Consider the following 26768-nt stretch of genomic DNA (forward strand, 5'->3'; position numbering starts at 1 on the left):
TTAGTATTGACGTTTTGGTGTACCTAGTGATTGTTATACCGTAACCAATAGTAACCGCAGATGTTTCTTTTACACCTGACAGAAAAGTTCCTTCCCGGACATTTCGGTTTTGAAAACAATTACATACAAACCAATGGTGAGAACCAAAATGGCCACGTTCTTATGTTGTTGTGTTGTCGCTCCTTTATTTTACTCCCGCACCCTGTGCCCTGCTCCTGTGAGGTCACTTACTACCCCCGCACCCTGTGCCCTGCTCCTGTGTGGTCACTTACTACCCCCGCACCCTGTGCCCTGCTCCTGTGTGGTCACTTACTACCCCCGCACCCTGTGCCCTACTCCTGTATGGTCACTTGCTACCCCCGCACCCTGTGCCCTGCTCCTGTGTGGTCACTTACTACCCCCGCACCCTGTGCCCTGCTCCTGTGAGGTCACTTACTACCCCCGCACCCTGTGCCCTGCTCCTGTGAGGTCACTTACTACCCCCGCACCCTGTGCCCTGCTCCTGTGTGGTCACTTACTACCCCCGCACCCTGTGCCCTGCTCCTGTGAGGTCACTTACTACCCCCGAACCCTGTGCCCTGCTCCTGTGTGGTCACTTATTACACCACTGATGATAAACGCTGTGACAGTTGTTGTAGGTGTCTTGCTGACATTTCGGTGTATTTTGAGCTAGAGACACTTCATCAAATGACAATAGTAGTTCAGGCTGAAGAAAGACTTGCGTCCATCTAGTTCAACCTTGGTTTTTTCGCTTAACCCTTGTTTTATGCAGTGAATACTGATACTTTAAAGACAGATTGATGTTCTTTATTTTAGCCAATAAATGTTTGTCCAACCTTATTATAAACGTATTTATTTATTGTGTCTGCCGACACCACCTCACCAGGCAGAGCGTTCCATAGCTTGGCTGCCAGGAATGTGAAATGTTTTCATTCTGTTCTGAACTTGTGCCCATGTGTCCTGGGTGTGGTACAGGGGTCCGACAGTCGGGATCCCGACTGGCCGGACCCAAACAGCATGGTGAGTTGTAAGCCCCTTGCGGGCTCGCCACGCTGCGGGTACGTTTGCCACCTATTCTATTCTCCCTTTATGGGGTCGTGGACACCCACGAGGGAGAATAGCCGACGGCCGTCGGGAACCCGGCTGTCGGTGTTTTGACAGTTGGGATCCCGACGTCGGGTAAATGCCTATCAGGTTCCCATCCGGCACCCCGTGTCCTAGAGTCCTTCCTCTATTTCTAGAGTCTGATTCAGGTCTCTGGAGAAGTGAATGCATTTGATGTAATTATCGAGCGCATTAAGGTAATAAGGTTGTGATATGAGAGAGGGGAAGGAGTTTCGTCTGAATAGAAGACCACAGCATTGGTCCTCCTGATGAAGAGAAGTCAGTCCAGGGGGTAGTTTTGAGGCAGGACCAGCAGATTTGGGCCGATCAGCAAGGATACTGATATCACCCATGGTGATGATGTCAGAGGCGATAGATAAGTGCAACATGGAAAGAGGAAGGAGTGTAAATCCTGATAGAATGTACCCCAAATGGTGTGAACGATGGAACCAGGGGTAGAACCCAGGCCTCCTTTACTGTTGTGGATAGAGATAACAAGGGCGCTAGGCGTAGGGCTGGTTCATCAAGCAGCAGAAAAAAGACTACAGGACGTCACTTCAAACACATGCAAGAACAAACAGAAGGGTATCTGCGCGAAGTATCAGCATGTGCAACTAATGGAATATTAATAAAACATTTCATTCCTAAAAATAATGATAGATTAATATCAATAAAACACACTGTGTATTAGCCCTATGAATGAAACCTCATATTCACCCATGGAGTCCAAAACCAAGACTTGGTCTGAGTGTCCGTTCCTATGAAACCCACTGAATGGTATCCAGATAACTCTACGGAGTCCAAGTTCCCTTTCAGTCCTCGGCAATTACAGAAGTGGCTGAAGAACCTGCAGGAGCAGTGAAAGACGTTGGCGTTTGCTATACAGCCCTGCATCGTTTATTCCCCAGACGTCCATCTTCACTGACCGAACCAGCCCCTCAACTGTGGTTCCAATCTAAGGAAATACTCAGCACAGGTCTCCAAAATTCTCAGATCCTCCATTGCCTTGCCTGCTTGCTAACATCATGGAGGGATGCCACCTCTCCGTTTGCCAAGGACAGGAAGGGAACTTGGACTCACTCCATAGAGTTGCACCTGAACTGGATACCACTCAGTTGACTTCATAGGAAAGGACACTCAGACCAAGTCTTGGTATTGGACTCCATGGGTGAATATGAGGTTTCATTTAAAGGGTTAATACCATATTGATACCATTGTATCGCTATTGCTATGAATGAAATGTTTTATTAATATTCCATTTGTTGTACATCCTGATACTTGGTAAAGGAGCAACAAAGCAATAGGGTATATGTGCTGTTACCTGGCGGCGAGGTGGATACCACCATGTGACAGTGCTGCAGGGGAGGCCGTGTCTGGTTGTTAGCCATGTTTCTGTTATAGCCAGCAGGTGGAGGTTGTTAGAGATGGAGAAGTTATGGATCGCTGTGAATGTGTTCTAATCAGAGGGTACAGTTAGTGATTTGGAGGGTGATAGTTATGAGGTTATCTGGTGGTGAGATGGAGACCACCATGTGACAGTGCTGCAGAGGAAGCCATGTCTGACTGTGTGACCATGTTACAGTTACCAGGCCTGGAGGTGTGAGTGAGGTGGAGACCACCATGTGACAGTGCTACAGGGGGGGCCGTGTCTGACTGTGTGACCATATTACAGTTACCAGGCCTGGAGGTGTGAGTGAGGTGGAGACCACCATGTGACAGTGCTGCAGGGGAGGCCGTGTCTGACCATGTTACAGTTACCAGGCCTGGAGGTGTGAGTGAGGTGGAGACCACCATGTGATAGTGCTGCAGGGGAGGCCATGTCTGACTGTGTGACCATGTTACAGTTACTAGGCCTGGAGGTGTGAGTGAGGTGGAGACCACCATGTGACAGGGCTGCAGGGGAGGCCATGTCTGACTGTGTGACCATGTTACAGTTATCAGGCCTGGAGGTGTGAGTGAGGTGGAGACCACCATGTGACAGTGCTGCAGGGGAGGCCATGTCTGACTGACCATGTTACAGTTACCAGGCCTGGAGGTGTGAGGTGGAGACCACCATGTGACAGTGCTGCAGGGGAGGCCATGCCTGGTTGTTAGCCATGTTTCTGTTATAGCCAGCAGGTGGAGGTTGTTAGAGATGGAGAAGTTATGGATCGCTGTGAATGTGTTCTAATCAGAGGGTACAGTTAGTGATTTGGAGGGTGATAGTTATGAGGTTATCTGGCGGTGAGAAGGAGACCACCATGTGACAGTGCTGCAGGGGAAGCCATGTCTGACTGTGTGACCATGTTACAGTTACCAGGCCTGGAGGTGTGAGGTGGAGACCACCATGTGACAGTGCTGCAGGGGAAGCCATGTCTGACTGTTTGACCATGTTACAGTTACCAGGCCTGGAGGTGTGAGGTGGAGACCACCATGTGACAGTGCTGCAGGGGAGGCCATGTCTGACTGTGTGACCATGTTACTGTTACTAGGCCTGGAGGTGTGAGTGAGGTGGAGACCACCATGTGACAGGGCTGCAGGGGAGGCCATGTCTGACTGTGTGACCATGTTACTGTTACTAGGCCTGGAGGTGTGAGTGAGGTGGAGACCACCATGTGACAGTGCTGCAGGGGAGGCCATGTCTGACTGACCATGTTACAGTTACCAGGCCTGGAGGTGTGAGGTGGAGACCACCATGTGACAGGGCTGCAGGGGAAGCCATGTCTGACTGTTTGACCATGTTACAGTTACCAGGCCTGGAGGTGTGAGGTGGAGACCACCATGTGACAGTGCTGCAGGGGAGGCCATGCCTGGTTGTTAGCCATGTTTCTGTTATAGCCAGCAGGTGGAGGTTGTTAGAGATGGAGAAGTTATGGATCGCTGTGAATGTGTTATAATCAGAGGGTACAGTTAGTGATTTGGAGGGTGACCGTTATGAGGTTATATGGATTTCTATATTGCTGAGCATCAGATGAATGTGGGGCCAGGATTTTGTGAAATGTTATCAGGTGACAGAAGCTGGAGAGAGATAAATATACTCGTAGGAGGTTTGTTAGTAGTTTTTTACATGGGGACCAGTTAAGAAGATGATCCACTAATTGGGGGTCCATGTCAACATTGACACAAAAAAGCAAAAAACGCATGCCAAACATCTTGTGTAGACCTTTTTCATGTCGACCTACTCCATGTTGACCTTTTGGTGTCAACCTATTGACTGTCTTAACTGCACACTGTAGACCTTTCCATCCACACCCAACTCATAGATATTCCCTCTAGCCGAATAGCAAACGTGTTTTCTCCTACTGTAATCTAATGTTTCCCCTCCATTTCCTCACATCGTAGGCCAGAACATGGTCGCTGTGCCCAATCCCAGAAAGAATCCGTGTCCTACTGACCAGGAGAGAGGTCACTTCCGCAAAGGTAAACTGCGACTGGGATGAAGGGTGACCTCTCTCTGATTGGCTGGGATGAAGGGTGACCTCTATCTGATTGGCTGGGATGAAGGGTGACCTCTATCTGATTGGCTGGGATGAAGGGTGACCTCTATCTGATTGGCTGGGATGAAGGGTGACCTCTATCTGATTGGCTGGGATGAAGGGTGACCTCTATCTGATTGGCTGGGATGAAGGGTGACCTCTATCTGATTGGCTGGGATGAAGGGTGACCTCTATCTGATTGGCTGGGATGAAGGGTGACCTCTATCTGATTGGCTGGGATGAAGGGTGACCTCTATCTGATTGGCTGGGATGAAGGGTGACCTCTATCTGATTGGCTGGGATGAAGGGTGACCTCTATCTGATTGGCTGGGATGAAGGGTGACCTCTATCTGATTGGCTGGGATGAAGGGTGACCTCTATCTGATTGGCTGGGATGAAGGGTGACCTCTATCTGATTGGCTGGGATGAAGGGTGACCTCTATCTGATTGGCTGGGATGAAGGGTGACCTCTATCTGATTGGCTGGGATGAAGGGTGACCTCTATCTGATTGACTGGGATGAAGGGTGACCTCTATCTGATTGGCTGGGATGAAGGGTGACCTCTCTCTGATTTGCTGGGATGAAGGGTCACGTCTATCTGATTGGCTGGGAGGAAGGGTTATGTGCCTCTGGTTGGCTGGGAGGAAGGGTCCCGTGCCTCTGGGAGGAATGGTCACGTGCCTCTGTTGGCTGTGAGGAAGGGCCACTATCCTCTAGTTGGCTGGGAGGAAGGGTCATGTGCCTCTGGTTGACTGGGAAGCAGGGTCACGTGCCTCTGGGAGGCAAGGTCACGTGCCTCTGGTTGGCTGGGAGGAAGGGTCACATGCCTCTGGGAGGCAGGGTTCCGTGCCTGTAGTGGGCTGGGAGGCAGGGTCCCGTGCCTCTGGTTGGCTGGGAGGAAGGGTCACGTGCCTCTGGTTGGCTGGGAGGAATGGTCACGTGCCTGTAGCGGGCTGGGAGGCAGGGTCCCGTGCCTCTGGTTGGCTGGGAGGAAGGGTCACGTGCCTCTGGTTGGCTGGGAGGAAGGGCCACTATCCTCTGGTTGGCTGGGAGGAAGGGTCGCTATCCTCTGGTTGGCTGGGAGGAACTGTCACCTGCCTCTGCTTGGCTGGGGGGGAAGTGCCACTATCCTCTGGTTGGCTGGGAGGAAGTGCCACTATCCTCTGGTTGGCTGGGAGGAAGGGTCGCTATCCTCTGGTTGGCTGGGAGGAAGGGTCACCTGCCTCTGGTTGGCTGGGGGGAAGGGTCACTATCCTCTGGTTGGCTGGGAGGAAGGGTCGCTATCCTCTGGTTGGCTGGGAGGAACTGTCACCTGCCTCTGGTTGGCTGGGGGGATGGGCCACTATCCTCTGGTTGGCTGGGAGGAAGGGCTGCTATCCTCTGGTTGGCTGGGAGGAAGGGTCGCTATCCTCTGGTTGGCTGGGAGGAAGGGTCACCTGCCTCTGGTTGGCTGGGAGGAAGGGTCACCTGCCTCTGGTTGGCTGGGAGGAAGGGTCACCTGCCTCTGGTTGGCTGGGAGGAAGGGTCACCTGCCTCTGGTTGGCTGGGAGGAAGGGTCACCTGCCTCTGGTTGGCTGGGAGGAAGGGTCACCTGCCTCTGGTTGGCTGGGAGGAAGGGTCACCTGCCTCTGGTTGGCTGGGAGGCAGGGTCACTATCCTCTGGTTGGCTGGGAGGAAGGGCCACTATCCTCTGGTTGGCTGGGAGGAAGGGTCCCCTGCCTCTGGTTGGCTGGGAGGCAGGGTCCCCTGCCTCTGGTTGGCTGGGAGGCAGGGTCCCCTGCCTCTGGTTGGCTGGGAGGAAGGGTCCCCTGCCTCTGGTTGGCTGGGAGGAAGGGTCCCCTGCCTCTGGTTGGCTGGGAGGAAGGGTCCCCTGCCTCTGGGAGGCAGGGGCCCGTGCCTGTGGCGGGCTGGGAGGCAGGGTCTCTCTCTAACCGCCTCTCCCAGCAACTCTACAGGATGACCATGGCCACCACGCTGCTCTCTCTAACCTCCTCTCCCAGCAACTCTACAGGATGACCATTGCCACCACGCTGCTCTCTCTAACCGCCTCTCCCAGCAACTCTACAGGATGACCATTGCCACCATGCTGCTCTCTCTAACCGCCTCTCCCAGCAACTCTACAGGATGACCATTGCCACCACGCTGCTCTCTCAAACCGCCTCCCCCAGTTGCCACCATCTTGTATTCCCTGAGCAATGCTCACTTTCTGAATCGACCAATAGTTTTCCCTCTCTCAGATCATCTTTAAGTGTGTTCAAGGCTCAAAGATTAATGATAAAATGGAGACTACGCAGTACAGAATTAAAAGGAATAAATGTTACATTTCGTTTCCTTGGCTACAACTGATGAATCAGTGTGGTGAATACCATGCAGCAATCAGATCAACCAGTGTCCATGAGCCACGTCTATGCATCAGAAGCTGAACGTGGTCCCTGAACAATATCGGTGTCCATGAGCCACGTCTATGTATCAGAAGCTGAACGTGGTCACTGAACGAGCCACGTCTATATATTAAAAGCTGAACGTGGACACGGAACGATATCTGTGTCCATGAGCCACGTCTATGTATCAGAAGCTAAACGTCGTCTTAATACTTCTATCAAAGCACACATAAAGAATGGATAAAATGTCCCTTATTAGGCTATAAACATAACTGGATCTACTGACTAAGAAGTGGCTCCAGCTTCCCATCACACATCGTACACACTGAGCAATATGATCTCTGAGCGATATACTGTCCCGTTATCATCAGCAACCAGAGATTAGCAGGTTGCTGTGGGTGATGGGGTGACGGTGTAACAGGTTGCTGTTGGTGATGTGGTGACGGTGTAGCAGGGTGATGGGGTGACTGTGTAGCAGGTTGCTGTGGGTGATGGGTTGACGGTGTAGCAGGTTGCTGTGGGTGATGGGGCGATGGTGTAGCAGGTTGCTGGGTGACCGTGTAACAGGTTGCTGAGTGATGGTGTAGCAGGTTGCACAGGGGAATGTCAGACGTTAGCGATGGTCTCCTGTGTGCTCTGTTGAGGTTCTGTTTCTCCTTCTGCAGGAGATCCGTACATTCCGGGGTACATGGGAATTGATCAGGGTGACTGTGTGTAGCAGGTTGCTGTGGGTGATGGGGTGATGGTGTAGCGGGTTGCTGTGTGTGATGGGGTGATGGTGTAGCAGGTTGCTGTGTGTGATGTGGCAATGGTGTAGGAGGGTGATGGGGTGACGATGTAGCAGGTTGCTGAGTGACAGTGTAGCAGGTTGCTGTGGGTGACGGTGTAGCAGGTTGCTGTGGGTGATGGGGTGACGGTGTAGCAGGTTGCTGTGGGTGATGGGGTGACTGTGTAGCAGATTGCTGTGGGTGATGGGGTGACGGTGTAACAAGTTGCTGTGGGTGATGTGGCAATGGTGTAGCAGGTTGCTGAGTGACGGTGTAGTGGGTTGCTTTGGGTGATGGTGTAGCAGGTTGCTGTGAGTGATGTGGCAATGGTGGTATCAGGTTGCTGAGTGACAGTGTAGCAGGTTGCTGTGGGTGATGGGGTGACTGTAGCAGGTTGCTGTGGGTGATGGGGTGACTGTGTAACAGGTTGCTGTGGGTGATGGTGTAGCAGGTTGCTGTGGGTGATGTGGCGACGGTGTAGCAGGTTGCTGTGGGTGATGAGGTGACGGTGTAGCAGGTTGCACAGGGGAATGTCAGACGTTAGCGATGGTCTCCTGTGTGCTATGCTGAGCTTCTGTTTCTCCTTCTGCAGGACCGCCGTACATTCCGGGGTACATGGGATTTGATGAGGGTGACGGTGTAGCAGGTTGCTGTGGGTGACGGTGTAGCAGGTTGCTGTGGGTGATGAGGTGACGGTGTAGCAGGTTGCACCGGGGAATGTTAGACGTTAGCGATGGTCTCCTGTGTCCTATGCTGAGGTTCCGTTTCTCCTTCTACAGGAGGGCCGTACATTCCGGGGTACATGGGATTTGATGAGGGTGACGTGTAGCAGGTTGCTGTGGGTGACGGTGTAGCAGGTTGCTGTGGGTGATGAGGTGACGGTGTAGCAGGTTGCACCGGGGAATGTTAGACGTTAGCGATGGTCTCCTGTGTGCTATGCTGAGCTTCTGTTTCTCCTTCTGCAGAAGCGCCGTACATTCCGGGGTACATGGGATTTGATGAGGGTGACTTTACAGCTGGTTGGTATACTATATGTTTGGTTACTATAAGCTGGATACATATTAGATGATTTTTATCACTAATGATATATTTTCATGTGTTGCGGTATGAGCCATATACAGAGTTGATCGCAAATGGACAAAACCATTCTGCACTGCAGGTGGGGCAGATGTAACAGGTGTAGAGAGAGTTAGATTTGGGTGGGGTGTATTTAAACTGAGATCTCAATTGCAGTGTCAGAATAATGCAGCCGGTATTTACCCTGCACAGAAACAAAATAACTCACCCAAACCTAACTCTCTCTGCACCTGTTACACCTGCCCCACCTGCAGTGCAGCATGGTTTTGCCCATATCGGATAGAATTTTTGGGGCTTTTGCAATCAGGTATGAATCAGGCCCTAGATCAGTAACGATGCTTCCTCCCTCTGTCTGTCCGAGCCGCTAACATCCTGACCGCTATGGGTCATTGGGTCGACACAAACATTTGGCTAGGTTGACAGTCAAAAGGCCGACATGAGTTTCCATGGACACAGTGTAAGTGTAGCGCGTCCCCTCGCATGGCTCACCATTGCTTCGGGCGCGGTGCCTCGCTACCTGGGCACACTACGCTATTCTCCCACCACGCCCTGGTGCATGGTGGGGCATAAAATACCACGTCCGCTCCAAAAAACTCATGTCTACCTAATACTTGTGTCAACCTTCCAACCACGTCGTCCTTAGGCATGTCCACCTTCAGTGGTCGACCTTATACCATCCTGACCCCTGACCCCTGTACTCCTGGACGTGGTCACTGAACAATATCGTTTGTAACATCACGTAGTGTGTGATTCTATCGCCAATCGCCGCTGTGCGACATCCGCCAGAAGGGGGCGCACGTGCACAAGATCTTCGCGCGCCCCATTCTGAGGAAGCCCACCGCTCCCCCGTAGCCCCCACTCACCCTGCCTGGCTCCCCGAGGCGCTGCCGCGCGAACGTCCCAGTCAGATGTAGCGCCCCTCCGCCAGCCTGTATCTGGCGAATCCCTGAGCTGGCTGAGAGGCGCGATATCATTTGTCAGAGATTGCATTGTTTGCGGTGTCATCTAACGTGTAGCCAGCGTCACACAGTAACCCATAGTAACCGCCAGATGTTTTTTTACACCTTATAGACCATTCCTATTCTGGATATTTCAGTTTTGAAAATGATTACCAGCAAGCCACGGGTGAGAGCCGAAATAGCCACGTTCTTATGTAAATGTGTTGTCATGTGTCGCTGCTTGTCCATCTTACCCACGTGCCCTGCTTCAGAAGTCGCTTGCTAACCCTCCCACCCATGTGCCCTGCTCCGGTAGTAGATTTTTGCCCTGCTCCAGTAGTAGCTTGTTACACCCCCCCCCCACCCATGTGCCCTGCTCCGGTAGTAGCTTGTTGGCCCCCCCCCCACCCATGTGCCCTGCTCCGGTAGTAGCTTGTTGCCCCACCCATGTGCCCTGCTCTGGTAGTACTGTAGCTTGTTGCCCCCGCCCCCCCACCCATGTGCCCTGCTCCGGTAGTAGCTTGTTGCCCTGCTCCAGTAGTAGCTTGTTGCCCTGCTCCAGTAGTAGCTTGTTGCCCTGCTCCGGTAGTAGCTTGTTGCCCTGCTCCGGTAGTAGCTTGTTGCCCTGCTCCGGTAGTAGCTTGTTGCCCCACCCATGTGCCCTGCTCCGGTAGTAGCTTGTTGCCCCCCCCCACCCATGTGCCCTGCTCCGGTAGTAGCTTGTTGCCCCACCCATGTGCCCTGCTCTGGTAGTACTGTAGCTTGTTGCCCCCGCCCCCCCACCCATGTGCCCTGCTCCGGTAGTAGCTTGTTGCCCTGCTCCGGTAGTAGCTTGTTGCCCTGCTCCGGTAGTAGCTTGTTGCCCTGCTCCGGTAGTAGCTTGTTGCCCTGCTCCGGTAGTAGCTTGTTGCCCCACCCATGTGCCCTGCTCCGGTAGTAGCTTGTTGCCCCACCCATGTGCCCTGCTCCGGTAGTACTGTAGCTTGTTGCCCCCGCCCCCCCACCCATGTGCCCTGCTCCGGTAGTAGCTTGTTGCCCCACCCATGTGCCCTGCTCCGGTAGTACTGTAGCTTGTTGCCCCCCCACCCATGTGCCCTGCTCCGGTAGTAGCTTGTTGCCCTGCTCCAGTAGTAGCTTGTTGCCCTGCTCCAGTAGTAGCTTGTTGCCCTGCTCCGGTAGTAGCTTGTTGCCCTGCTCCGGTAGTAGCTTGTTGCCCCACCCATGTGCCCTGCTCCGGTAGTAGCTTGTTGCCCACCCCCAACCATGTGCCCTGCTCTGGTAGTACTGTAGCTTGTTGCCCCCGCCCCCCCACCCATGTGCCCTGCTCCGGTAGTAGCTTGTTGCCCTGCTCCGGTAGTAGCTTGTTGCCCTGCTCCGGTAGTAGCTTGTTGCCCTGCTCCGGTAGTAGCTTGTTGCCCCACCTATGTGCCCTGCTCCGGTAGTAGCTTGTTGCCCCACCCATGTGCCCTGCTCCGGTAGTACTGTAGCTTGTTGCCCCCGCCCCCCCACCCTTGTGCCCTGCTCCAGTAGTAGCTTGTTGCCCCACCCATGTGCCCTGCTCCGGTAGTACTGTAGCTTGTTGCCCCCCACCCATGTGCCCTGCTCCGGTAGTAGCTTGTTGCCCTGCTCCAGTAGTAGCTTGTTGCCCTGCTCCGGTAGTAGCTTGTTGCCCTGCTTCGGTAGTAGCTTGTTGCCCCACCCATGTGCCCTGCTCCGGTAGTAGATTTTTGCCCTGCTCCGGTAGTAGCTTGTTGCCCCCCCCCCCACCCATGTGCCCTGCTCCGGTAGTAGCTTGTTGCCCCACCCATGTGCCCTGCTCTGGTAGTACTGTAGCTTGTTGCCCCCGCCCCCCCACCCATGTGCCCTGCTCCGGTAGTAGCTTGTTGCCCTGCTCCAGTAGTAGCTTGTTGCCCTGCTCCGGTAGTAGCTTGTTGCCCTGCTCCGGTAGTAGCTTGTTGCCCTGCTCCGGTAGTAGCTTGTTGCCCCACCCATGTGCCCTGCTCCGGTAGTAGCTTGTTGCCCCCCCCCCACCCATGTGCCCTGCTCCGGTAGTAGCTTGTTGCCCCACCCATGTGCCCTGCTCTGGTAGTACTGTAGCTTGTTGCCCCCGCCCCCCCACCCATGTGCCCTGCTCCGGTAGTAGCTTGTTGCCCTGCTCCGGTAGTAGCTTGTTGCCCTGCTCCGGTAGTAGCTTGTTGCCCTGCTCCGGTTGTAGCTTGTTGCCCCACCCATGTGCCCTGCTCCGGTAGTACTGTAGCTTGTTGCCCCCCCACCCATGTGCCCTGCTCCGGTAGTAGCTTGTTGCCCTGCTCCGGTAGTAGCTTGTTGCCCTGCTCCAGTAGTAGCTTGTTGCCCTGCTCCGGTAGTAGCTTGTTGCCCTGCTCCGGTAGTAGCTTGTTGCCCTGCTCCGGTAGTAGCTTGTTGCCCCACCCATGTGCCCTGCTCCGGTAGTAGCTTGTTGCCCCCCCCTTCCATGTGCCCTGCTCCGGTAGTAGCTTGTTGCCCCACCCATGTGCCCTGCTCTGGTAGTACTGTAGCTTGTTGCCCCCGCCCCCCCACCCATGTGCCCTGCTCCGGTAGTAGCTTGTTGCCCTGCTCCGGTAGTAGCTTGTTGCCCTGCTCCGGTAGTAGCTTGTTGCCCCACCCATGTGCCCTGCTTTGGTAGTACTGTAGCTTGTTGCCCCCCACCCATGTGTCCTGCTCCGGTAGTAGCTTGTTGCCCCACCCATGTGCCCTGCTCCGGTAGTACTGTAGCTTGTTGCCCCCCCACCCATGTGCCCTGCTCCGGTAGTAGCTTGTTGCCCTGCTCCGGTAGTAGCTTGTTGCCCTGCTCCAGTAGTAGCTTGTTGCCCTGCTCCGGTAGTAGCTTGTTGCCCTGCTCCGGTAGTAGCTTGTTGCCCTGCTCCGGTAGTAGCTTGTTGCCCTGCTCCGGTAGTAGCTTGTTGCCCCACCCATGTGCCCTGCTCCGGTAGTAGCTTGTTGCCCCCCCCTTCCATGTGCCCTGCTCCGGTAGTAGCTTGTTGCCCCACCCATGTGCCCTGCTCTGGTAGTACTGTAGCTTGTTGCCCCCGCCCCCCCACCCATGTGCCCTGCTCCGGTAGTAGCTTGTTGCCCTGCTCCGGTAGTAGCTTGTTGCCCTGCTCCGGTAGTAGCTTGTTTGCCCCACCTATGGGCCCTGCTCCGGTAGTAGCTTGTTGCCCCACCCATGTGCCCTGCTTTGGTAGTACTGTAGCTTGTTGCCCCCCACCCATGTGTCCTGCTCCGGTAGTAGCTTGTTGCCCCACCCATGTGCCCTGCTTCGGTAGTAGATTTTTGCCCTACCCACCCGTGTGCCCTGCTCCGGTCGTAGATTTTTGCCCTACCCACCCATGTGCCCTGCTCCGGTAGTAGCTTGTTGCCCTCACCACCCGTGTGCCCTGCTCCAGTAGTTGCGCGTTGCCCACCTTACCTGTTCCAGTAAAGGCTTGTTGCCCCACCTGTGTGCCCTGCTCCAGCAGTCGCTTGTTGCCCCACCATGTGCCCTGCTCCTCCTGTGCTGCTGCTGTTTTTCCTTCCCTTCCCCATTCTCTTCCTGTGTTTTATAGAATGCTCACTTTCCACCTTTGCTGGTTGCTGCATCTGGGTCCTCTAGTTTTCTTGTGCCGTACCCTCTCAGCCTGCGATGTAATATATATGTGTATATATATATATATATATATATATATATATATATCTATATCTATAGCCAGGGGGAGGACCGGCACTCTATTCCTATGTTTGCTGCTGTGCCTTCCAATATGTTTTTAGATGCACTCAAAAGGAAGATGGCGGCACTCGCAGGTTTGTGACAAAATCAACTCGTTTATGTGACACAACACATGCAGTACAAACCGATGTTTCGGGGGACTAGCCCCGTTTTCAAGGTGCAGAAGTTACTTCGACGTTTCGGGGACTAGCCCCATTTTCAAGGTGCAGAAGTCACTTTTGCACCTTGAAAACGTGGCTAGTCCCCGAAACGTCGTTTTGTACTGCATGTGTTTTATCACATAAACGAGTTGATTTTGTCACAAGCCTGCGAGTGCCGCCATCTTTCTTTTGAGTATATATATATATTTTTAGGGTGGAGTGAAAAAGTTGAAACGTGCAAAAGCTTTTTCATCTGGGTCAATATCTTCTGTTCTGGCCAGAGACCTAAAGTTTCACTTTTTAGGTGAAAATGACGACACTTATGAAAAAGCTCCGATCTAGTTATAATTATGTCAGAATGTCTTAGGCTGTGTACACACGGGGCAATATGATCGCTGGCAATATACTGCTCAGTGTCCTGTGTTCATCAGTGTCCAGAGATCGTCGCTGATGAAAATGTCACACTGCCGGGAGAAGAGGCGCAGGGAAAGTCACTGGTCGGAGGAGCATGCTCCGCACACCAGCGACCATTAAGGGGCTGAAAACGGGAGCGCGCACTCGGCGATTTATCGCCGGTGCACACTCCAGTCGCTGGCAATATGGTCGCTCAGCGACCATATTGCCAGCAATTGTTTTGCCCGTGTGTACGCACCTTAAGAGGGTTCATTAATATACTTTAGCATAGTAAAAAACAGTACGAGCTTGTCCTAGTGCAAAGTGACTGACTGGTGGGAGAAAAGAATCCCCGATAATTGACCCGTTTTCACGGTCACAGTTGTGAATATTGTGTGTTGTAAGTGAAGTGACCAAGAGAAAAAGTTTTTTTAGGCCTCTGGCCAGAACAGAAGATGTTGACTCAGATCAAAAAGCTTCTGCACGTTTCTTATTCAGGTCAAGTCACAACTTTCCCACACTAGCCGATACTGAGGGGGTTATTCAGGTCAAGTCACAACTTTCCCACACTAGCCGATACTGAGGGGGTTATTCAGGTTGATTCGCAAGGCTGCGAATTCGCAGCCTTGCGAGTCCACCAAACCCCGCCCGGCGAACGCACGCCCCCCTGCCGCCACAGCAATGTGAGGCTTCGCCCGCACAGCAGCGAATGGATGTTTTGCATAAACATCCATTCGCTTTGCTGGCGTGTCCGCCCACATCATTCTATGGTCGGTGACCATCGAATGATGTTTAGCGTGCACGCTTATATAAGTGACTTTTGAGTTACATACATTTGCGTGCACGCTGGCGTGATATGGGCGGGCAGCTGACATCCGGTGATGTCAGCTACCCGGCCCACACACCCGTGTCACTGCCTCATTACCATGAGAACGCCCAGCGTTGTCATGGGAACGCCCATGGAACGCTGGGAGTTCCCATATGGTAATGGGGCAGCCCGGCACTCCCGCCCATCTCCGCCCCCCCCCCTCGCTGCCATGGGTGCGTGCACCCGTCGACCCGAAAGGTCACCGTGGGTGCACGCACCATATGCCTGCACATGCGCAGATGGCCAACATCGGTACTGCGTGCGAATGCGCGCAGATCTGAATAAGGCCCTGAATTTCTCAATTTCAATTTGTTTCACTCCACCGTAATATATATATATATATATATATATATATATATATATATATATATATATATATATATATATATATAACTATTAGAAACCTTGGTCAACCATGTTTTCTAGCATTAATAATAGTTATTAGTCTTTGGTTTATTTAAAATCTTTCATTAATTTTAGACTGTACATGATTAAACATACAAAAGTACTTTTCAGAGAAACACAACAAAAAGAGATGAAGAACCATGGAGAGAAGGTGTTCTCTGTGTATTGCCTGTTTAATGTGTTGGTGTTTACTCTTTATGATTGAGAGTGTTAACTTTTTTATTCTGTCCTATGGGAATGTTGGGTGAAAAGCTTGATGCTAGGCAGATTTAGCGCCTGTCATCTGATTTTCCTTCCTGTATCTTTGGGGTGTGTGTGTGTGTGTGATTTTGTTGCATTGGTTCTGCTTACTTAGATGAAGACCCCAAGCGATTAGACTGTGGAGTTATACCAGGGATTCCCTTACTATAGGCTTAGGCCGTCTTCCTATCTTATCATCTGTGTGCAATCTTCATTTCCTGTGTCTGACTCTCTCCTCCTCTCTCCCGCCCAGTTCCCATATATAAGAACTACCCGTTCTCTGGCATGGGCATGCTTCCACACCGCTACGACATGCTCCCCAGTCGCGTTCCGCTGGAGCCCTGGAATGGTCATCACAGGCTCAAAATAAAGAGGCCGTCAAGACAGCGAGAGGAGCGGGCTCGCCAGTTCTACCAACGCCAGGGGTTTCCATCCGGGTCATTCTGACTGCTGGGTACCGAGAGGTGACGGTCCGGTCCTCAGCCTCCTCCTTCCCCTCATTAAAGTTTCCTAGTGATTGCACTTTTCTACTTTTGTATTTGCACTTTCTCACTAGTTTGTCTTTTTATTTGTACCGTTTGTATTTTGTACTGTCCAGGTCACGGGATGAAGTGTCCGTGACACATGCATTGGCTCCTTTGTGGCTGCAATTAGAGAAACCAGTGTTCTGATTGGATGACTTACTGTGAATGGGAGCCGCCTCCGGCCATGTTTGTTATGGGCTATGGAGGGTGATCTGTGGCCGCCGCCCTTTCTTTTGCTGCTAATTTTCTTTATTGTCTATTGATGTTACGCTAAAGTGTTTAATGCATTTAAGTTTGATGCACTTTCCTATTTCTGCTGGGTAATATTGATTAACAAAACGTAGTTATTAACTTTAGCAAGATCCACTGATTCTACTGGAAGGTGAGGGAAGCGGAGTCTTAAACATGGTGTCTCTCACACAGCGCGGCAGCCATTTTGTTGTCTGAACTCTCTGGGAGCTTGATATCTGTGCTCAAGTATACAAAATGGTTGCCTCCAGTGTGTGTATCTACCTATAGCTTTATAGAACCGAGCTGCTGAAATGTGACCGAATCCCACAAAGGTTTCTGCACTTGGTCCTGGGGTGTCGCCAAGGTCCCAAGGATGTGAAGTCAGAGGGGAGAATGCACATTAATTATACTGACATAACCAAAACATTGACCTTTCCTTTCGCCGCCTCAGTATTCTGGCCGTGAAATGGCCGCAGCGCCGCTGAAGAAGATGGCGTCCTCTGAGTTTGTTCTGTTTTATTCCACGCTTGTTTGGTGTAACTATTGTTGATGTTCAGATGAATCTATTTTTTCTACATTTGGAATAAAGTTTCTTTTTTGACATACAAATGGTCTGTGTCGTGTTTGCTCAAGCTGTATAGTGTATGTCCGCGCCAGGCGCTTCACGTGTCCCCCGCGCCAGGCGCTTCACGCGTCCCCCGCGCCAGGCGCTCCACGCGTCCCCCGCGCCAGGCACTCCATGCGTCCCCCGCGCCAGGCGCTCCACGCGCCCCCCGCGCCAGGCGCTCCACGCGTCCCCCGCGCCAGGCGCTCCACGCGTCCCCCGCGCCAGGCGCTCCACGCGTCCCCCGCGCCAGGCGCTCCACGCGTCCCCCGCGCCAGGCGGTCCACGCGTCCCCCGCGCCAGGCGGTCCACGCGTCCCCCGCGCCAGGCGCTCCACGCGCCCCCCGCGCCAGGCGCTCCACGCGCCCCCCGCGCCAGGCGCTCCACGCGCCCCCCGCGCCAGGCGCTCCACGCGCCCCCCGCGCCAGGCGCTTCACATGTCGTCGCCCCCCCCCAGTACTGTACAGAGAATATTATTACCAGTTATTATATAGCGCACACATATTCCGCAGCGCTGTACAGAGACTATTATTACCAGTTATTTATATAGCGCACATATTCCGCAGCGCTGTACAGAGAATATTATTACCAGTTATTATATAGCGCACACATATTCCACAGCGCTGTACAGAGAATATTATTACCAGTTATTATATAGTGCACACATATTCCGCAGCGCTATACATAGAATATTATCAGTTATTATATAGCGCACACATATTCCGCAGCGCTGTACAAAGACTATTATTACCAGTTATTATATAGCGCACACATATTCCGCAGCATTGTACAGAGACTATTATTACCAGTTATTTAGCGCACACATATTCCGCAGCGCTGTACAGAGACTATTATTACCAGTTATTATATAGCGCACACATATTCCGCAGTGCTGTACAGAGAATATTATTACCAGTTATTTATATAGCGCACACATATTCCGCAGCGCTGTACAGAGACTATTATTATCAGTTATTATATAGCGCACACATATTCCGCAGCGCTGTACAGAGAATATTATTACCAGTTATTTATATAGCGCACACATATTCCGCAGCGCTGTACAGAGACTATTATTACCAGTTATTATATAGCGCACACATATTCCGCAGCGCTGTACAGAGAATATTATTACCAGTTATTATATAGCGCACACATATTCCGCAGCGCTGTACAGAGACTATTATTACCAGTTATTTATATAGCGCACACTTATTCCGCAACGCTGTACAGAGACTATTATTACCAGTTATTTATATAGCGCACACATATTCCGTAGCGTTGTACAGAGACTATTATTACCAGTTATTTATATAGCGCACACATATTCCGCAGCGCTGTACAGAGATTATTATTACCAGTTATTTATATAGCGCACACATATTCCGCAGCGCTGTACAGAGAATATTATTACCAGTTATTATATAGCGCACACATATTCCGCAGCGCTGTACAGAGAATATTATTACCAGTTATTATATAGCGCACACATATACTGCAGCGCTGTACAGAGACTATTATTACCAGTTATTTATATAGCGCACACATATTCCGCAGCGCTGTACAGAGACTATTATTACCAGTTATTATATAGCGCACACATATTCCGCAGCGCTGTACAGAGAATATTATTACCAGTTATTATATAGCGCACACATATTCCGCAGCTCTGTACAGAGAATATTATTACCAGTAATATTATATAGCGCACACATATTCCGCAGCGCTGTACAGAGACTATTATTACCAGTTATTATATAGCGCACACATATTCCGCAGCGCTGTACAGAGAATATTATTACCAGTTATTATATAGCGCACACATATTACGCAGCTCTGTACAGAGAATATTATTACCAGTTATTATATAGCGCACACATATTCCGCAGCGCTGTACAGAGAATATTATTACCAGTTATTATATAGCGCACACCTATTCCGCAGCTCTGTACAGAGAATATTTGAACATCACATCCGTCCCTGACCCGTGTACACGCACACACAGACATTCTAGGGTTAATTTTGTTGGCAGCCAATTAACCTACCAGTATATTTCAGTGTATGTGTATATCTATATAATAAGCTGAAGAGTGTGTGTGTGTGCGTGTCTGTTGCATTGCGGGCACACCATGGCACTCAAAGCTGCCAAATTTGGCAACAAGGTACCTCTGGACCTGGTGGTGTGCACCTCGAAGCCGTTTTGGGGAAATTTCTCTTAGCAATGTAAAAAACACCAAGGTTCAATTTGCCTTAATTAATGATCTGGGGAAAAAATCGACGATCTGGGAAACTGAAGACAAAGGACCAACACCACACCTGAGTTCGGATTCAGTATTGAATCCCGGCGTTCAGAATCCCGACACTGGAATCCCGACAGCCGAAATGCCGACAAAGGGGGGACGTGGATCGCCCCCCCTTGCGGGCTCGCTGCGCTCGCCACGCAGCGGGCCCGGTGCCTCGCTACGCTCGGCACACTAATTTATTCTCCCTCCAGGGGTGTCGTGGACACCCCAGGAGGGAGAATGTGTCGGCATTTCGGCGGTCGGGATTCCGGCGTCGGGATTCTGAACGCCGGGATTTTAACTGCATCCCCTGAGTTCATTGCTGTCATTTAGTATGAATGACACATTCTAGCATTATGGTGAAGGCTTTCAGCAATTGGGAATAATTGGGGAAATACATAGACCACACATCACACACACATACACATTGTACACACGCAGTACACCATATATGCACACACAGCACACTACACACACATATACTGTATACGTAGCACACCACACACACTTACACGTTGGACAGATACACACCACAAGCAGTACAACACCCATATACACTACAACACAGCCAAAAACAGTACAAAACACACAGAACACACACTTATACCCCTTTTACACCAAAAAACCCGGATCCGACATGGCATTTGGAACACGGATCCAAGCCAAGTCAGATCCGGGATTTGCACCTTTCACACTGTGGTGCCCACCTGCAGTGTAGACAGAAGTGGCGCTTGAAGATGACATCTCCCTGCCAGGATCGCCGATCAGCACCCTGGGGGCAAGCCCAGCCCCTGTGCACCCCCTGTCTGCGAGGTGAATGGAAGCTGCACACAGACATCCATTCACCTCCTCCCTGACTCCGCTGCTGTCTGCAGAGTACAGCAGACAGCAGCGGAGGCTGTGTGTGACCCCATCCAACCTCCATACTGACCATAGGATGCTGCGGTCTGGAGGTTGGGCTTCCCCTATTGATGTAAACAGGAGCCGGGTCAGATGAATGTGACAGGTAGCAGTTGGGATGAATGTGACATGTAGTGTGACATAGAGGTGCATGTCCCTGCGTCACCCCACCATCTCTGTCCCTGCATCACCCCACCATCTCTGTCTCTGCATCACCCCGCCATCTCTGTCCCTGCGTCACCTCGCCATCAATTTAATTTTTCTAACAGACCTCCCGATCCTACACCTTCCTCTCTTCCCATTCCTACTGCCATTAAGAAATTTGCCCCAGTGTCCTCCTTTGAGCTTTTTACCAACAATCCCAGCATCAAAACGTATGCCAGATTGATTGATCAGGGGATTTCTGATATCATTCAAAAGCCTATTAATGTCTACCACAACCTCTCTGGTGCAGAACGACACGCTCTTAAGAATTTGTCCAATAATGCCAACCTAATCATCCGCCAAGCGGACAAGGGGGGAGCCATCGTGCTCCAGGACATTGATGCGTACCACACTGAAATTATGAGACATTTATCGGATGTCTCTACTTATCTTAATTTGTCCAGCAATCCGACGAAGGGGTGCCAACAGAAATTGGTGGAAATTCTACAATGGGGTGTCGACTCCCGTGTCATCAATGACACCATCAAGAAGGTGCTTACACCTGAATTTCCTCTAGTACCTATTTTATATACTTTACCAAAGATCCACAAGGGTCTCTACCCTCCCCCCAGACGACCTATTGTGTCGGCACAAGGCTCTTTACTGCAACCTGCTGCCACTTATCTAGACAACCTTCTTCAGCCTTTAATCAAATGTCAACCCACATTTTTATTAGACACGACATCTTTTTTGAGAAATCTGGATGAATTATCTGCACTGACACCTGAGTGTCATCTCGCAACCATTGATGTCGTTAATCTTTATACTGTCATTCCTCATACCCTTGGGTTAGCAGCTATGCACAGATTTCTTATCACCCACAGTGACTTTGATCAGAACAAAATTGATTTAATTATATTACTTCTGGACTTAATTTTGCACAACAATTTTTTTATTTACAATAACGATTTTTATTTACAGGTTCGTGGATGTGCTATGGGGTCTTCGGTGGCACCATCCTATGCTAATATATTCATGTTTTCTGTTGAGTTTGATGTTTTCTTTTCAGATGCTGTTATTTCCAACAATTACATTTCCAATCCTACATCGACGACCTGTTCTTCTTGTGGCGAGGTGTACCATCAACATTGAGTGATCTTATTGCAGTCCACAATGCATCTGATTATCCCATCAAATTTACTTTTGAGATTAACAATCATCATGTCCATTTTCTGGACGTTGATGTAAAAATCATTAACAATGCCCTTGTAACCAGTGTGTATGTAAAAAACACTGATCGCAATACTTCTCTCCAACCATTAAGTTGTCATCCCCGCAATCTAGTCAAGTCACTGCCTTTCTCACAGATGAGCAGATCTAGCCGTAGCAACAATACGGATACGATCTGTGACTCCCAATTGAATGAATTAATCAACAAGTTTGTAACCCGAGGCTACGACAGAACTGAATTATTACAATGCAATTCCAAAGCACTTGAGATGAACAGGAATGCTTTACTTCTTCATAAGCCTAAATTAGACAGTTCTTCTCAAACTATCACTTGGGTTAATAAATTCAATACATCCAGTAATGCTATCACCTCAGTCATAAAAAACACCTGGCCAATCATTAAGAGCGACCGCTCTTTACCTTTTAAAGATTACCGCATCTTGCCCTGCCACTAGAGGTCGCAATTTAAAAGACTTTTTAGTCAAAACTAATGTAACCTATAATCCAACACCAATTGAACCTAGTTGGTTAAATCAACTTCGACCAGACTGCTTTAAATGCACTTGTACAGCGTGCCAATTCATGCTGACGGGCAATTCATTTCCCCACCCCCATACTGGTAAAGTGCTCAAAATCAAACCTCATTTTACTTGCACCTCATATTTCATTGTCTTTCAGCTAATCTGTCCCTGCAGTCTTAGCTACATCGGCAAGACCGAGAGAAATGTAAAGCGCGTATTGCACTTCATAGAAGCGCTATTCGGTCAGCAATTGCCAGCGGTAAAGCTGATCAGCCGGTAGCTCGGCACTTTCTAGAATGACGACACCCGCTCAACAGTTTACGGTTCAGAATTATTAACTGCATCCCCCCTTCCATCAGAGGTGGTAACCACCCACTTCAACTATTACGCTGTGAATCGCGGTGGATTCACCGCTTAAATGTGATTTTGCCAAAAGGTTTAAATGAGCAGATCTCATACGCAGTGTTTAGATAATGCTTTTTTCTACATGGTCTTTGGTGATATATAGAGACAGGATTATATATATTTGCATATGCATTTGCATATTTTGCCCATTCTCACTGGTTATTGCATATTTTACCTAAAATCTAGTGATGGTGCATATTTTAGGCCATGCCCCCTTTCCACCCGCGATTCACAGCACTGCCTTGCCCTGCTGCTGCTGGCCAGATAGTGGTAGAGTGTGCAGGCCGGGGAAATATGTGCGCAGTGTGGGGGACCTTGGATGTACGCTATGTCTGACACTGCTCTAGGCTGCCAATCCATGTGGATAAAAGTCAGTTGGGGTGTATGCCATTACGAAGCTCCTGAACCTTTGCCTGCCCCTGGCCTGGGACTTTACACCAAGAGACAGACTTCTGCAGCAGAGGAGGCAGACGGAAGGGTTGTGACATCACGCGACGCGGAGGAAATGCCGTGTCAGTTAGTATGCGGCATAGGGAGGAAGCCTTCCACTGCGCCGCCTTCACACGCTATGCTGACATTTGATCCATCGGAGATGAGGGTCCGTGCAGTTGACGCAAGAAGAGCTTTGGACACTGCAGTCTGCTGTAGCAGCCAGGAAGAAAAACAATCCTGTGCACAGCACTAGACATCTGCAGATGCTGTGGGCCAATTTTTGAGGTTTATTTGCAACTAATTGTATGCTGATTTTTAAATAAATAAGTTAAAAAGTACCTCTTTTATTATTTAATGTATAGCATATTTTAACACTTTTCATGCATATTTTAAGTATTTTTCATGCATATTTGCATGCATATTTCAAGCTTGTTATGTTGCATATAATCCTGTCTCTAGTGATATATGTTTAAAGCGTCTTACATGTATACGTTATTTATCTGTGAATGAAGGTTGCCATGGTGATGGACTATACACTGTTTCTTACTGACGTCTCTGACAGGTGACGTCAGCAATGCCGGCGGAAAGAGCGGGTGTTTGGTCCCGTCCCGCTCAGCCACACACTTCTGGGGGATTTCTCTCTATAAAGGTATGTTCATTTTTATCTCTGTTGTAACCTGATGACAAATTACTAGCCCTGGCTACTGTCATATTTATTTAAATTAAGCTAGAAGTGCCTCACCTCCCGTCTCGATACATTTTCTTTTGTGACGGCACCGGCTGCAGCTTACCAAGTTGTTTGGAGTGCCTGACCTCCCGTTCTCTCTCTCTCTCTCTCTCTCTCTCTCTCTCTATCTATCTATCTATCTATCTATCTATCTATGGGCGGGATTCTCTAAACTAAAAATGCGGTAAAAACCCCGTTATCGGGGTTTTTACCGCATTTTGGGATGCTGTAAGCATCTCCCGCTGGGTTACCGCGGCGGGGGGCATCGCCAGAAAAATCTGGCGATGCCCCATAGAAGCCAATGGGCTTCTATTGCAACCCTCCGCCGCCCCGCGCCGCCGCCCCGCATCGCCCCCTCACCTGTGTCCGGGCAGCACAGCTCAGTGCTGCCCGGACCTGTGACCCCCTCCCTGCACTGATCCTCTTCTGGGTGCATGGAGGAGGAGAGCCCGGCGCAGCAGCAGCAGCGCCGGGTGTGGGAGGGAGGGGAGAGCCGCTGGGACCTGCTGGGACCCGGCGACTCTCACCGCAAAGGACAGCTCTTAACGCAAGAGCTGTCCTTTGCCTTAATTATCGCATATGTTACAGCATATGCGATAATTAAGTATGCGATGGGCGGCGAAGGGGGGCGGAGATTCTTAGAGAATCTCCCCCTATATATTTATAGCCGGCCCTAGGCATACTAGGCAATTTCCTAGGGCAGCAGCCTATGCCTAGGGGCGGCAGCTCCTGGGAGACTCATCTAAGGGCCGGGGGTGCCGGCATCCACTAATGACCAGCCCCCTCCTACACAGACTGTGGCAGTGACAGCAGCGGGAGCTATCACTGCAGTCTTTGCTCGCGGCGGTATCATCTGCCAGGGGGCACCAACAAAAATGTTGCCTAGGGCATCAAATTGGGTAAGGCCGGCTTGATATTGCTTTTGCAATCATATGAAACAATTTCTGGAGCCAATTGCAATAAACCATAAAATTGCCCATATAAATGTATTCTTTCTGTGTATCCTCCCCCATCACAATGATCGCCTCACTAAAGGTGCATTGGGCATCCTCTTCTGATTGCAGCGGTTTTGTGGTGCGTTTCTTTGGTGATTCAGCCATTTGTAAAGAACCGCCACCAAGATCACCCTTCAGTAAATTTCCCCAGGCAGTTGCTGGATGAATCTGGCTTTGTGATATCCTTTTCCTGCACCAGGGGGCGCCAGATACTTCTTTTTTTTAAATTTAAATTTTATTACATGATTTTTCACATTACATACATTACATTTACATGTCGTCATCTTTTGCCTTCCCGGTAATTTCTTATACATATTTCATTACATTTATGACTGCCCACACATCCCAAAGAAAGCAGACCAACTAACTACTAACCCCATACAAAAAAAAACAATATTGGATTGCATCGATATGTTATCCCCCCCTCTTTCCTATAACAGGATCCTCATTGTCAGCGGTATCTCCCCCCACTACCCCGATAGCCTCCCCAAAAATAGAACCTTTCCGCGTTGTTTTCTCCCTTTTATCCTAACCAGAGTGTAACTGCGCCCCTCAATGCCCATATGTGTATGGTGGAGGGAGGCCATTATACTCAAGCCATGGTCCCCAGATCTTGCCAAATATTACTGGTGTATCCTCAACAATACTAGCTAGATATTCTAGGTGATAAATATCCCATATTGATGCTAAAATCGCATGCTTAGATGGGGTATTTATCGATTTCCAATGGAAAGCAATCTTTATCTTTAACGCCCCACATATAAACCATATTAATTTTTGCTGATATTTTGAAATCTCCGGGATGTTTTGTGGTAACAAAAAATAGCTGGGTTCCTCTGGTACTTGGAATCCTAATACCTTTTTTATCAGTTCTTGTGTAAATGTCCATATCTCCCTTATTTTAGGACATTCCCAGAAGATATGGGTCATGGAGCCCCTCAACCCGCACTCCCTCCAACATTCATCCGAAATGGTCGGGTACATTTGGGCCAATTTAATAGGTGTCCTATACCATCGTGTATACATTTTATATGCATTTTCTCTATATCTAATTGAAGGAGAAACCGATACTATATTTTGTTTAATTTTATCCCACCCTTTATTCTCCAGCTGTATTCCCAGCTCTTGTTCCCATGCCATTTCATGTGCTGTTCGTCTTGGTTTGTCATAATTGAGTAACAGTTTATATATCGTTGAGATCAAACCTTTCGAGGGGGATCTTTTATAGCATAATGTTTCCACTACCGTCTTATTCTCCTGTATGTATCCCCCTGTTATAGAGCCATGGAAACTCCGTAATTGTAAAAATTGGTAGAAGCAATTTGTGGGTAGGTTATTTCTCCTGTAGTTCTCTAAAAGAAGGGAACATCTGTGACTCTACAATTTCATTGATGAATAAAATATCTTTCCCTGACCAATCCTTAAAATATAATTTATCCTTTCCCGCTGGGAAGTTAGGATTATCCCTTAAGGGAACCAATTTAGGGGGATTGGAAAGTAATTCATATTTTTTTGTTGTTCTGTCCCAGACATTCAATGTAAATGTAATCGTGGGGAATTTACATATCGTGGTGGGTCTCAGTTTACATGGAATCCACAACAGTGTCGAAATCGACTGCATTTGCAGCAGTTCTGACTCCACCTGGACCCATCTTCTAGACCATGGGTCTTCAACCTGTGGCCCTCCAGATGTTCTGGAACTACATTTCCCATCATGCCCTGACAGTTTTGGCATGCTCTTATAGGAAAAAATGTGGCAATGCATGTTGGAACATGTAGTTTCACAACATCTGGAGGGCCATAGGTTGAAGACCCATGTTCTAGACGCTGGATTAGAATGCCATAATATTGCCTGTGCCACATGGGCCGCTAAATAATACATTTGAATGTTTGGGACCCCCAAACCACCCTCTTTGCTAGCTTTTTGTAAGATTTTCAGTCTCACCCTTGGTTTTTTCCCCGCCCACAAAAAGCGAGTGAACAGTTTATGTAGGTTCTTTATCGTGCTGCTAGGTATTGCAACTGGAAGTGCCTGGATCAAATATAATAATCTCGGGAGTACGTTCATCTTCAATGCATTTGCCCTCCCCGACCATGAAATATACATCTCTGACCACCTAGTTATGTCCTTTTGTAGGTCATTGATCAATCTGGGATAATTTGCTCGGAAGAGATTATTATAATGCTTGGTTAGGAATATTCCCAAATATTTCAGATTATTTTTTTTCCACACAAATTGATATGAACCAAATATTTGATT

At 49.8% G+C, this 26768-nt stretch overlaps 1 protein-coding gene and 1 pseudogene across 3 annotated transcripts in view; both read left to right on the forward strand.

Annotated features, from left to right (window-relative positions):
* The window catches only part of LOC146057425 (uncharacterized), a 33579-nt pseudogene extending 17539 nt beyond the window's left edge, over nt 1-16040 (forward strand). Inside the window, exons 10-14 of the transcript XR_014469725.1 lie at nt 83-136; nt 4426-4503; nt 8673-8726; nt 9856-9909; nt 15767-16040. The product of XR_014469725.1 is annotated as an uncharacterized LOC146057425 (transcript). The remainder of the gene's footprint in view (nt 1-82; nt 137-4425; nt 4504-8672; nt 8727-9855; nt 9910-15766) is intronic.
* Nucleotides 16041-23256: 7216 nt separating this feature from the next.
* Nucleotides 23257-26768, forward strand: part of LOC146057488 (hepatic and glial cell adhesion molecule-like) — a 113723-nt gene continuing 110211 nt past the window's right edge. For both annotated transcript variants that reach the window (XM_083168901.1, XM_083168987.1), the window contains exon 1: nt 23257-23435. The gene's annotated coding sequence lies outside the window, so the exon portion shown is untranslated. The remainder of the gene's footprint in view (nt 23436-26768) is intronic.

This window comes from Crinia signifera, chromosome 1 (genome assembly GCF_055691185.1).
Source record: "Crinia signifera chromosome 1, ASM5569118v1, whole genome shotgun sequence".
NCBI lineage: Eukaryota > Metazoa > Chordata > Amphibia > Anura > Myobatrachidae > Crinia > Crinia signifera.